Genomic DNA, 12,494 nt, shown 5'->3' on the forward strand with positions numbered 1-12,494 from the left:
GCTGGGGGGAGAGGGTCCCGTGTCTGCTGCTCACTGCAAAGCATGGTCTGGGGTAAGTCACTGCACAGCAACTAGGCCAGGTGCCCATACCCTCACCCGGAAGGCACAGGAGAGCCAAAGCCTGCAGGGCCTGCTGTGGCAGGGGGATGGGTAGGTGGAATATGCCCATGTGAACCGAGCAGGCCGCCAAGCTCCAGGCTGCAAGGGCAAGTGAACCTCCCCACCCCATGGTCCCTGCCAGCCTGAGCTGTGGGAAATTGCTTCCCTTCCTTGCCAGCAGGGCCTGGAGCATGTGAGCAGCCCATGACAGGAAGGGAGCCGAGCAGAGCACGTCTCTGCACTGCCCCATCCAATATGGTCCTGCAGCTGTTACCCGGTGCTTTGGAGGAAGGCACGGGAGGGGGAGACGGCACGCACCGTTGCTGTTCCTGGTGTGCCGAGCCACAGCCAATCTTGCCCGATTCCTGCCAGGGCCAGGTGAAGCCCTGGAGCGTGGGCATTTGGGATAGACCTTGTTTTAGCCCTCAGCTGCAGATGCTATGAGCAAGCTGAAAGCAAGGCAGGCAGACTTGTTCCCTGCACGCCCTGGAGGTCTCAGAGACTCTAGAGGCCAGGTCCTCACTCCTACAGCATGCATGCAAGGCTCAGCCCATCCCACTGTGAGGCTCCCAGTGCTGCTATCAGCATGCCCAGGTCCAGTCCCTGTCCATCGCACACAGGATCCTGCTCCCTGTGCCCACTGAGCCGCCTGCCCACAAAGCCCCTGCAGTGGGCCTGGACTGGCTGGGACGCTGAAGGATGGCATGGGGCGGGGGAGGGGCACAGCCGAGCTGGTCATGGTCACTGCCAGGGTCAGATCCCCTCTACTCAGCTGCAGCATCTCCTGCAAGGGAATTTTCCCCTGCGAGGCACCATCATAGCAAGACCATGGCTAAGCAACTACTTAGGACCTAAGAAGGCGGCTCAGAGGGAGGAGAGGGAGCAGCGGAGGTGGAGGGGAGGCGGAAGCAAAGTTTTGGGCCACCTCCCCGCTGCTCCCAGCCCCGCAGCGCTGACTCACGGGGAGGGAACACAAGCTGCTATGATATTCTTATCCCCTCGGCTGCTCTGGGGGTGTGTGGCCTGCATGAGGCAGGATCTGTATCTGGAGCAGTAGCTGGAAAGCACAGCTGATGCATGCAGCCGGGGTGCTGGGCTCCCCAAGCCTGGAGCCTGCCCACCTGGCAGAGGGTCCATCACCTCCGCAGACCTGCCTCTCCTCACCTCCACCTATGCCACGCTCCCGCAGGCTCTGAGGCCCTTGTGCTGGAGGCACAGAGCCCCCAGGACCCAGGCAGTGGACACCCATCTCTCACCATCTATAGGAAATCCATGCCTCTCCCAACAACCCCGCCCATGGGAGAAGAGCCTGGAGCCAGATGGCCAGGCCAGACCAAGAATCCCTGCCACACGAGCCAAGCATGCCTGCACACAACTGGACACTCACAGGGAGGAGACAGGTGCATGGCAAGCATGCACGTGCCCAGGCGCACACAAGCATAGGCACATCCAGAGATCTGCACTGTAGAGACCAGCCCTAGGGGGTGCCACAGCAGGAGGATTCCCGCCCCCCCCACTGCAAATCCTGCTGTGTCCTTTAACCACATCCCCTGGAAACAGGCTCCCAGCTTTAATGGCCCAGCAAGCTGGCTCTGATCCCACTGGCGCAGCAAGAGACAGACACAGCAAGAGAGACCGACACAGAAGGGCTGAGGACTTGCCCACTGTCCAGCCACGAGACAGTAGCAAGCAGGGGCTAGAACCCAGGTGTCCTGGTGCCACATCCTCCCTGGAGCAGGGCACGTGCAGCAGGCAGGTAGGTGTCTGCACTGGCACTCAGCACTGGAGGCCTCATGTCACTGACACCAGGGGAAGGCAGGGGGACCAAGCCCTTCCCCCACACACTGTAGGCCAGGCTGGAGCTCAGATCCCAGAATTTTTTTTGTTTGTTTTTAATATTTCATGTTCCAGGTCAAATGAACCAGATCAGTTCCAAATCCTTTTGACTGAGCGAAATGCAGTCATTCAAACAGCATATGTGGCGCTGCAACTGGCAAGCATCCTCCACCCCAGACTTTTCAGGCTGGGGCTTCAGATACTTCCACATCCATCAGGAAGCATGCTGCATCCTGCCCAAGCTCAGAGGTTTGGGGTTTGGATGCACCCCTGAGTCTCACTTGCCCTCAGCTAGTTACAAGACTCATCGGGAATCCTGCCCACAATTGGACAGGGGTGCACCCTCCACTACCCACTGCCACTTAAATCCGTTTTGGCTCAGGTGTCAGACCAGTCCAGCAACAACATTTGATCCCAGCTCCAGCCACTCCCTCCAGCTGCTGTGAGCCACAGCTGAACTCCAGCCCCCACCTCTGCCCCGCCTCACGGTCCAAGCCAGCTGCAAATCCAGCTGTGGCAGCCTCACCCCACGTTGTCCATGAAGGAGACACGCTTTTCAGCAGTACCCCCGCACTGCCCACTCCCAGTGCTGCCCCCAGGATGCTCTACTCTGGGCATTGGCAATGCCCAGCCCTGCCTTGGTGGCAGGTGGCACAAACTGGGCTCACTCCCTGGAAAGAAGGGCCTTACCCAGCTGCACTACGCTGAGCTGGCAGGGTCTGGCTGAGGATGAGCAGGGGGCCTGGAAGGACAGCTCTTGAGTGCAGCGCATGGGGCATCCAGGCCTCTCCCCGAGGGGCCCACTGCTGCAGGGAGGTGCCAGCAAGGCAGGGGCCCCCAGGAGCTTGCTGTGAGGGTCTTCCAGCCCCCTGGATGCAGGCAGGGCACAGGGGCTCCCTTCTCCACCGGGCAGAGACAGCCATGGGTCACAATGGGCTGTGGGGTGCTCAGGAATCCCCGACCAGAGCTGGCAGCCACAGCTGTGGGTGGGGTGCTGGGGTGCCAGCTGGCACAGTGCAAGGCCAGGCACAACAGGGCCAGCCATGGGAGGACCTGGTGTATGAGGCAGGGGCGATGTGGCAAAGCATGGGAGAGAGGGGGTGCCCTCCAACCCTGGGCTGGCCGCACCTGCAGGACGGCTTCTGGAAAGGGGGGCACCTGCCTTGTCTACTATTCAGTGTCCAGCACCCACGGGACGAGTCGCTCCAAGCCACTCTGCCTCCTGCCAGTACAGGCAATGTGTACTGGGGGAAGTGAGGCCTGCCCGCCAGGGATAAGCTGGGTTGCATCAAGGCAAGGGTGAGGCCACCTGGCTCCTTGGAGGCAGGTTACTCAGCATAGGGAGGGACTGGATCCCTGCATCTCCAAGGCCTCTTGAACCCCAGGAGTGGGGGGGGTTAGCATGCCAGCCCCAATGCTAGTCGAGTCATCGGGTGCACTGAAGCCAAGCCCAGCCAGAAAGGCAGAGAGGCCACCACGCCTGTTGTGCCAGGGATGCGGGAGAGCCCTGGACCTGGTCCTGCCCTGTGGGGGTCTCATGCTGCTTCCAGCCATTGGAACGTTCTGCATGGCAAGCCTGGCACCATCATGCTGGGCTGAGCTAGAGGCAGACCCCTCCCCTGCCCCCCGGGAAATCCTGCCTCACAGCACCAAGAGCCTGGTTAAGTGCACCTGGGGAGAAACAACCGGCACCATACCTACAGGTTGGGGAACTCCCCTCTTGTCAGCATGGAGGCGGAAAAGGATCTTGGAGTCATCATTGACTCCAAGATGAACATGGGCCAGCAGTGTGGGGAGGCAGTCGGGAAGGCCAACCGTACCTTGTCATGCATCCACAGATGCATCTCGAGCAGGTCCAAAGAGGTGATCCTCCCCTTCTATGCAGCACTGGTCAGGCCGCAGTTGGAGTACTGCGTCCAGTTCTGGGCGCCGCACTTCAAGAGGGATGTGGACAGCATGGAGAGGGTCCAGAGGAGGGCCACTCGCATGATCAGGGGACAGCAGGGCAGGCCCTATGAGGAGAGGCTACGGGACCTGAACCTGTTCAGCCTCCAAAAGAGAAGGCTGAGGGGGGATCTTGTGGCCTATTATAAACTAGTCAGGGGGGATCAGCAGGCATTGGGGGAGTCACTGTTCCCCCGAGCACCGCCAGGAGTGACCAGGAATAACAGTAACAAGCTGGCAGAGGGTAGACATCAGAAGGCGCTATTTCACGGTCAGGGTGGCTAGGGTCTGGAACCTACTTCCAAGAGAGGCAGTGCAGGCTCCCACCCTGGGGGTTTTTAAGAGGAGGTTAGATGAGCACCTTGCTGGGTTCGTTTGACCCCAGTACTCTTTCCTGCCATGGCAGGGGGTCAGACTAGATGATCTGCTCAGGTCCCTTCCGACCCTAGAAACTATAAATTATATTTCATTTCAGAGAGGCTTAATTAGAGCTTTGCACACTGGTGCTTCCCAGCACAGCAGCCAGGCCCACTGGTAGGGGGGTGCCCCCTGCTGGGCTGCCCAGGACCTGCACCAGCAGGACCAGAGCCAGTCTCATGTATTTGAGTGGGTGGACACAGCCCCTGCCCACCCCTTCCTCCAGCTGGTTGCTGGACTCCCACTCTGGGCACCTGAAGTGCTGCGTGTGGGGGTCACCCCCAGCAGAGAGAGGTGCCAGGATCCCACTCCTGATAGACACACAGGCTTGGGACAAGACAGACAGACAGCAGGACTGCAGTGAGGGCACGGCTGCAGGCAAGGAGAACCGGCTTTCATGGTAGTGGCGCAGGACTGTGGAGCAGCAGCTGCCACTAGAGGCACAAACCACAGGCCTGGTGCTGTGTGCCTCCAGCTGCCAGGCTGGCTCGGAGGCACTGCGAGGATGCTGCCTGCGCTGGGACAGGAGGCGGCTGCAGGTGCTGCGGGCACCGTGACTGCACAATGAACCCCATATGACACTGATTGACCCCCCCTCCCCACAGGGTCCGTCACCCAGGGTCAGTGCTGTGGGGACAGCGTTCACAAGGATGAGAAAGTCAGCACTGCTCAGGCCATGCCCAGGGGGAGGGGGCTCCATGAATGGCCGTGCTGGGGCCCATCTGCTCAGGGGGAGCCAACCACAGGACCTGCCTGCCCATGCCGTCTTGCCCAGGAAGAGCGCCTGGCCTCAACAAGGGGCCCACACTGTACCCAGGCCAGGATAAGACGGCACTGAAATGGGCTTGCTTGGCACTGATGGTTCACAGCGTTTTAACACCACCCATATCAGCATACAGCACCTTTGGGATTGAGGCCTCCCTCCCTCAGCTTGGGTCGTGGTCCAACAGCCAGCAAAGGTATCCAGGTAGTTCAAACCAATGCACAAGCGGTGGTGTCGACCCCTGTGGCAGAGACCTGCCAGGCATCAACCACCCCCAGCACCATCTACTCCAGCACTGCCACCAGCACAGCCAGCCCTAGGAAGTAGGGGGCATTTTAGCCCAGAGCAGCCTGGCTCTGCCAGACCCTCAGCTTGCAGGCTCTTCCGAGGACAGACAGTCTCTAGCCGCATGCGCGTACAGTGCCTGGCACAAAAGGCCCTGCTCCCAGCTGTGGCCCCTGCAATGCAGGCACTGGTATGAGGATGCACCCAATGTTGGCTCAGAAAGAGGCTCACATCAGCTCCAAGAGGCGAACTCAGCGCTCGCCCTCGGGACTCTCAGGCTCTGGCTGCTGCTGCGATGGATTTGCTCTGGTGAATTCAGGCTGGGGCAGCCGAGCAGGAGGCTGTGATGGCCGCAGGGGGGAGCCCGCGGGCTAGAAGAGATCTCTGGGAGAGCTGCAGGCCTGAGCTGAGCCCCTGCTCCACAACACTGCCCCCACCACACCCCCAACACCGACATGAGGCTTTGAGCCCAGCCACAGCCTGTATCAACACACCCTCTGTGAGAGCAGCTGGGGGCAGATACCCCACAGATGCCTGTCAGTGCATGGATGGGCAGCAGGGCCAGGGCTCAAGCTGACAAGGACAGGGCTCCTCATCTCGTTCAAGCGAATCAGCGTCTTGGTGTCACGTCCCCCCACCCTGCAATTTGGCTGCAGTACCTGAACCTGCTGCCATCCCCAGGGGCAGGAGCTGGGCTCTCTGCAGCACCTGTGCATGCCACACAGACCAGGCCCTAGCCTGCCCTCTTCTCAGCCTCACACATACTGGCTCCCGTCCCTCCACTGCCTGCAACAGGTCACACAGACACAATTGTGTTTGTGTGCTCTTTCACACTCATCTCACACGTGCGCCAGGGCAGACCAAGCCTGTCCAGCCTCCACGTGGGGGACAGCACCCACACACCAGGCACTAGCTGGCATGCTGTCTCAGGCAGAGGCCAGGTGGGGCCATCTAACCCTCCTTCCACCCATCCCCAGCTCCTGCCACCACACTCCGTGCACCAGAAGTGCTTACCCCACTGTACCAAGGGGCCTGTGCTCCAATAGCCCCTGGCTTTCCCATGGACTTCGTGCCTCTCCCTCTTAGACAGGCTGGCAAGTTGGGCAGATTGGAACCAGATGAGCTTTAACATTGAGAAGTGTAAAGTGCTCCACCTGGGGACGAACAATACCCTGCACACCTACAGCCTTAGCAATGCCAATCTGACCCTGGCGCACGTGTGAGATGAGGCTCAACATGAGGAAAAACTTCTTCACAGGGTGGAATAAGCTCCCTCCAGAGATGGTGCAAATCGCCTACCCTGGAAATCTCCAAAAGGAGACTGGACAGTCACTTTGCTGGGGTCATTCAAGTCCAGTTGTCTTTTCTGCTTGGTGCAAGGGACCTGGACCTGACAATCTTCTGGGGTCCCTTCCAGCCTTATAATATATGAATCCTGTTGCCAACAGGGCTGATCTGGCCTGAAGGATGAGGATTGGTTGTCAGCTTTTGGTACAAAAAGTATTGCACAGGCAGGTCAGCAGGCAGGGACAAAGCTCTTGTGGTATCACACAGGGGAGCTGCTGGCCAGCCAAACCTGGCTGGTCCCAGTGCCCACTCAGCCAGGCACAGGCATGCAGAGGCCAAGCCCTCAGTTGTCATGAATATGCCCAAGGTGTTTTTTTTGTTTTTGCCAGAGTTGGAGCGTTAGCCCCCCTTCCTGCCTGGCCACTCAGTTCAGCTCCCCACAGCTGCCTACAGAGAGAGGATCCTCTTCCCTCCCTGCCCGGGCTGCTGCTGTGCCGTCAAGCAGTGGCCACTTTCCACCCCAGAAGAAGCATATCAGCTGCTCAGTGACCCTAGGGGCAGAGAATGAACAGAAGCTAACAGAGGAGCTCAGAGAGCTGCAGAGCACAGGCCTTTCCTACAGAGCTTGGAAACCGCCATGGAGCAGAGGCCACTTAGTCCGGCAGCCTGCTAAAAAGCTAGCCAGCAGGGCACCTCCATCCCAGCGCTACAGCTCACACACTTGGTCACCAGCCCTTGCAAACAGCCCAGCTCCAAACAGCGCAGCCAGCACAAGGATGAGGCCATGGGGGTGGTTTTCCCAGTGCTACCCGGATTCCCTGGTAGGTGTCTGCACATGCCACAGGAGCAGCTGGGAGGAACCCAGCTGGTTTCTTGGCGGCACTGCCAGGGGAAGAGGCTCAGGACAGGGCAGAGGCAAGTTTCTGGAGCAATGGAAGAGCCCCACATCTGCTGGCAAATTGGAGGGTGGGAGGGAGGCTGTAGTGTGGAGCTCACAACGCGGCAATGCCACCACAGCCACCAGCCCACTGCTCATCCCCAGACACCGGGAGTCTCCTGAACACCCGCAGGGCTCCCAGGGAGGGAATGCCTCCCAACATGGCCCAGAGTACCTCCTATCTCCTTGCTGAACCAGGACGGGTCTGCTTAATCCTTGCAAAGAGAAGCTGGGATGCTAGGGGGCATGATGTGTGGTTTTCCCTTGGAGCCAGTCTGGGGGACACTACCAGCACAGCAGCCCCTATCAGGTGCAACATGAGGCCTGGCTCTGGCCGCATCCAGTCACTACAGCCCTGGTGCTGCCCAAAGGACAGAGGTGGCGGTCCTTGTATCCTGGCCACAGCCCAACTCCTGTGCATCAGGCACCTGTGGCCAATTCCTGTCTTGTGCCACTGCCTAGCATTCCTGTTAGCTGTTGAGCACATCCCAACATCAGCTGCACTGTAGACGCAAAGCAAGCCCAGTCTGCAGCTCGCAGAAGGCTTTTGCAGAAGCAGGCATGCCTTACTGCCTCCTGTTAATGAAGCTGTTGGGAGCAACAGCTCGTAGCCAGCACATTATTTGGACAGCGGTGGAGCCAACAACAATACCTTGCTCCGAGTTTTCCTCTTGCGTTCCAGCCCTCCCTTGCCTGGGGAATTTGAATGTGCTGAGCAGCCTGCCAGGCCTCTGAAAGGGGATCGGGGGAGTGTGAGCTGGGGGTGGCCAAGGTCAGGGCCCCTCTACATGGGTCTCCTGAAACCCTTCCTGCAGGCCTCCCACAAAGCACCAACCCTGTTTGCATCCTCTTGCTGCGCACACAGGCTTGTTCTGGTTTCACCAGCTCCCCCCAGGCACCACCCGCTGCTCTAGCTCCTGGCTGGAAGTCGAAGCACTGCTTTGCCTTTCACCTAAGGACCAAGGCCCTGCGGGGCTAGGAGGGCTCAGCTGTGCAGCCTACTGTAGGCCGCAGAGAGACCTGATGATGGTACCCGGGGCTCTTGCCTCACAGCCACTTGCTCCAACAGCGCTGTCTGCCTATGCCATGTGCAAGCCTTCTGCTCTGGTGTTGAGCCACAAGTGGGATTCAGGAGCCCTTGGGAGGTGCTTGCCCCAGGGGAATGGTGCACCATTTGCCAAGGGTCTCAGGGCAGGATTTCTCTTTGGCAGCAGCACTAGGTGCTGGGCTCTGTAGCCTAATGCCACCACCCTTAGTTCATGCCAGGAAGAAGCATATCCAGAGCCAAGCCTGGAGGGTGCAGCCTGCCTTCTCCTTATGTCCACAGCTGGGCCATTGCTCTGGAGCTCCTACAAGGCCAGAGCTACATCAAACACCTCTCTGGCCCCAGGCAGGGCTTTCTGGCAGGACACCACATGCTTTTTGCTTGGCCAAGCAGCCAAGGTCCCAGTCACTCTGCTGGGAGCAGCCTGGTACAGAGCTGTCCAGCAAGGTCTGCCTGCAGCTGCCACCCCCACATGCCCCTGGCATTAACAAAGCCGCATGGGGGTAAAAGGAGTCAATGGGGAAAGCACCAAGGAAACCGAGACCCCTTTATGGCCTCTCCTCCAGCCAGGGGTGAGGAGCAGCAGTAGAGAGAAACCTCTTCGTGGACTTGGCTTTGTTTTCTCCTGCCTCTCCTCACTCCCACATATCCAAAGCCAGAGGCAGAGGCTGAGCTACCCGCAAAGAAGCAGCCTGGCCAAGAGGTACGAGCACAGGCCTGAGAGCAGGGTGCTAATCTGGTCTGCAACAGGGATTTCACTTGTGTGATGCAGCAATACATCACCAGAAGAGGGAGCCCAGGAGTTGCTCTACCCAGCCCCTAGCAAGGCACACAGCGGTGCATACCCTGATCCTTCAGCACAGGGGCCTGTGGTACTACAGGGAGGTGGCTACAGTGGCCCTGAGCCACTGTAGCCACCATACAGCAGTTTCCAAGCTGCCTTTGTCTCTGCAGACAGAGGCTTTGTTAGGAGATAAAGGGAGCTCCCTTGGAAAACCAAAGCAATGCTCCTGGCTGGGGAAAGGGCTAGGGGCTGGAGCCGGGTGGCCATCATAGAGGACAGTCCAGTCTATTGATATGAAACCAGATGCCTTTATGTCCTCTATTTTTTCTCTTGAAGAGAAAAGTAGAGGACATAAAAGGCACTGGGTTTCATACCAATAGAGGATAGAGCAGCAGAAAAACAGAATTTCCTCTATGATGGCCACCCCAGAGTGCTGGCAGGGCCCCAAGGAGGCAGGGAAAAAGAGAGAAGAGAAAGCCATGGAGGAGAGGGATGATGAGCAGAGATGCGCAGGGCTGGATGAGCAGCAACAGCCATGCAGCTACACCAGGCTTGTGTCTCAGGAAAGGCTGCTGGGCTTGCTCCTCCACCCTCTGCAAGTGGCAGATTCTTCTCCTCCTGCTTCCTGTGGATTAGCCAGCATGTGTGTAATTGCCTTTGCAGAGGGCAGACCTGTAGAGGTCACAGCCCTACACCCAGGCGACGCAGCTCTCTTCCTTGGGGGCTTCCTCTTTCAAGCCAGTCCAGACACTTTGCTTGGAGGCGAGGGGCAGAGATGCCCCAATGGGTTTAATGCATCAAGGGACAGGCTGAAGACCAAGTCCTTTCAATTTACTGCAGCAAGTGAACCTGCATCACCCACACAGGATGTAAAGAGGGTGAGGCTTCCAAGACTCTTCAGGACCTGGTACCCACGGGTCCCCCCAGCCCACAGGGAAGCATGGCCCTCCACACAGCTCATCATGCCAAGAGCATCTCCTTACACAGCAGCACATGTCCTTTTTGCTCTATGCTGCAGGCACTTGAAGCATGGCAGCAAGTCTCCTCCTTGAGGCACAAGGGGAGGGTCACAGTGTAGATCAGCGGCAGAGCAAGGAGCAGAACCGAGGAGTCCCCACTCCTGGGCCAAGCACCCTACCCATTAGACCTTGCTGCCTTCAGCAGCTCTGTTGCACACTAGGGGACACCAACCTGCTGCTTATTTGGGCGACAATCAACCTGGGAACGGGCCATGCCTGGCAGCTGCTCCAGCCCATGGATTTCCACAGGGATTCAGCACATGAGCAGTCCCCAAAACAGTTACACAGCAAGGACACAGTTGTGCATTGGCAGGGAACCAGGGGATGCCGAGCAAGAAAACACTGCAGCAGGGGTACATGTGTGGTCAAAATCAGCCACCCCAAGAGGTATGTGCCTTGGTGGGGGAAGCACGGCCTGGGTGGTGGCAAACCCTTGGCTGACACAGACAATCACTGTTTAAGCCCATTGAAACAACTGCAAACATTTGGCAAGTTGAACGGTCAGGCAAAGACATTGCACAGCATCACCAGCATCACACGCCAGAGAAAACAGGAAGGGAGTGAGCGAGGAGGGGCACCAGGGCAGGGGGTCACGCACTACGGGAGGTAGCAGGCAGGTCGCGTGTGGGTTGTTTGCTCTTACCTGGAAGATGAAGCCAGCAGGGCCTGTGATGCAGGGGTGCAGGAAGCCTCAGCTCCAACCACCACAGGGTGAGCAGGATCTTTGGCTTGCAGGTGCATCGCTTACAGCCTAAGCACTGGGCTGGGACTTGGGAAGCGCGGGGCTCCGGGTCTTGTTCTGGCATCAGCTTGCAGCAAGCAGGTCATTTCCTCTCGCTGTGCCTCAGCTTTGCTAGAGGGGGACACAGGGGAGCTGTGAAGCTGCTGCATCCTCAAGGCAGCAATTAGTGCCTCCAAGGACAGGCAGGGGAGCTGAGTACAGACTGCAGGTTTGGGCCTTATAACAGCCCCCATTATAACAATGATTGACATCTTGGTATCTGGTGTCCTCCTGTGCTTGCTCTGCTGAGGCCAAGCCAGGGTGAACACAGAGATCAGCCACAGCCACTCCCCATTCCAGGCTCCCAGCTTGCCCCTGCTTCCTTTTATAGCTAACAGCTGGGCCCAGGAGGGGGGAGAGCTCTTACAGATGCAGCCTCCCCCACACATTTAACCCCTTCTCTCCCAGTTCTACACCCTGGACATAGACATTCATTCTGCCTGGACAGCCCTAGTCCTGGAGCCTCGTGGAGCCCAGATGGAGCCCCTAGCCATGCACCCAGTAGCGGTCAGTCCCCGGCCATCCTGAAAGCCCAGCCTGCTGCATAGCATGTGAATCAGGCCCAGACCCCACCTGGCCCTGTACCTGTGATAATGAGCAGCTGACTTTGCAGTTTGCTAGGGAAGGGCTGGGGGGACAGAGCTCTTGCCTGGGAACAAAGCCAAAAGAAATGTGCAGCAGCCCATGGGGCACTGTCTGTCTGACAGGTCAAGAAGAGGCTGATTGTTTGTCAAGGGAGGGGAGTGCTATATGCAGCATGCAGGAGCTGGAGCTCCTTGCCTCCCCCAGGCTCTGCTGAAGGATCCAAGGTCCTTCCCGGGCTCATGAGATGGACCAACAAGGCTGATAGTGCCCTTGGTTTTGTTAAGCCTTCTCTATGGAGCCTTGGCATGCACAGGCTGGGGGCTCTGGTGTGCAGCTGTGCCTAGTTGTACTCGCTAGGGCCTGAATCCACCCTCCAGTGCAGCCTGCTGGACAATGAGCTTGACTCTGAGGCACCCCATGGGGCAGAGCCCTCCAGGCTAGGAAATGCCAGCAGTGCTACTCCACACTGCCCTGGGGCAACAGTGGCTCCTGAGGCTCTGAGACAGCTGTTCCTTCCATGGGGCACTGATCCCACCCGCTCTGGTTGCTACCTGCCTGCAGGTGGTGAAGGGAACCTTATCACCCCCGGCTCTCTTTGAAATGAGTCTGGGGGGAGCCTTCCTCCCAAAGGATGCCAAATGAATGGGGGTAGGGGGAAAATGAGGCACTCTGCCCCTCCCCTACGTCTCCTGCTTATCAGAGATGTGAAATC

The 12,494-nt window shown here is 58.6% G+C and overlaps 1 long non-coding RNA gene across 1 annotated transcript in view; it reads right to left on the bottom strand.

Moving 5' to 3' along the window:
- The window catches only part of LOC109292214, a 94,231-nt gene extending 82,763 nt beyond the window's left edge, over positions 1-11,468 (bottom strand). The window contains exon 1 of the long non-coding RNA XR_002096080.1: positions 11,060-11,468. This is a non-coding gene — a long non-coding RNA (uncharacterized LOC109292214). The remainder of the gene's footprint in view (positions 1-11,059) is intronic.
- Between the last annotated feature and the right edge of the window lie 1,026 nt (positions 11,469-12,494).

This window comes from Gavialis gangeticus, unplaced genomic scaffold (assembly GCF_001723915.1).
Source record: "Gavialis gangeticus isolate Ggan-Ray unplaced genomic scaffold, GavGan_comp1, whole genome shotgun sequence".
Classification (NCBI taxonomy): domain Eukaryota; kingdom Metazoa; phylum Chordata; order Crocodylia; family Gavialidae; genus Gavialis; species Gavialis gangeticus.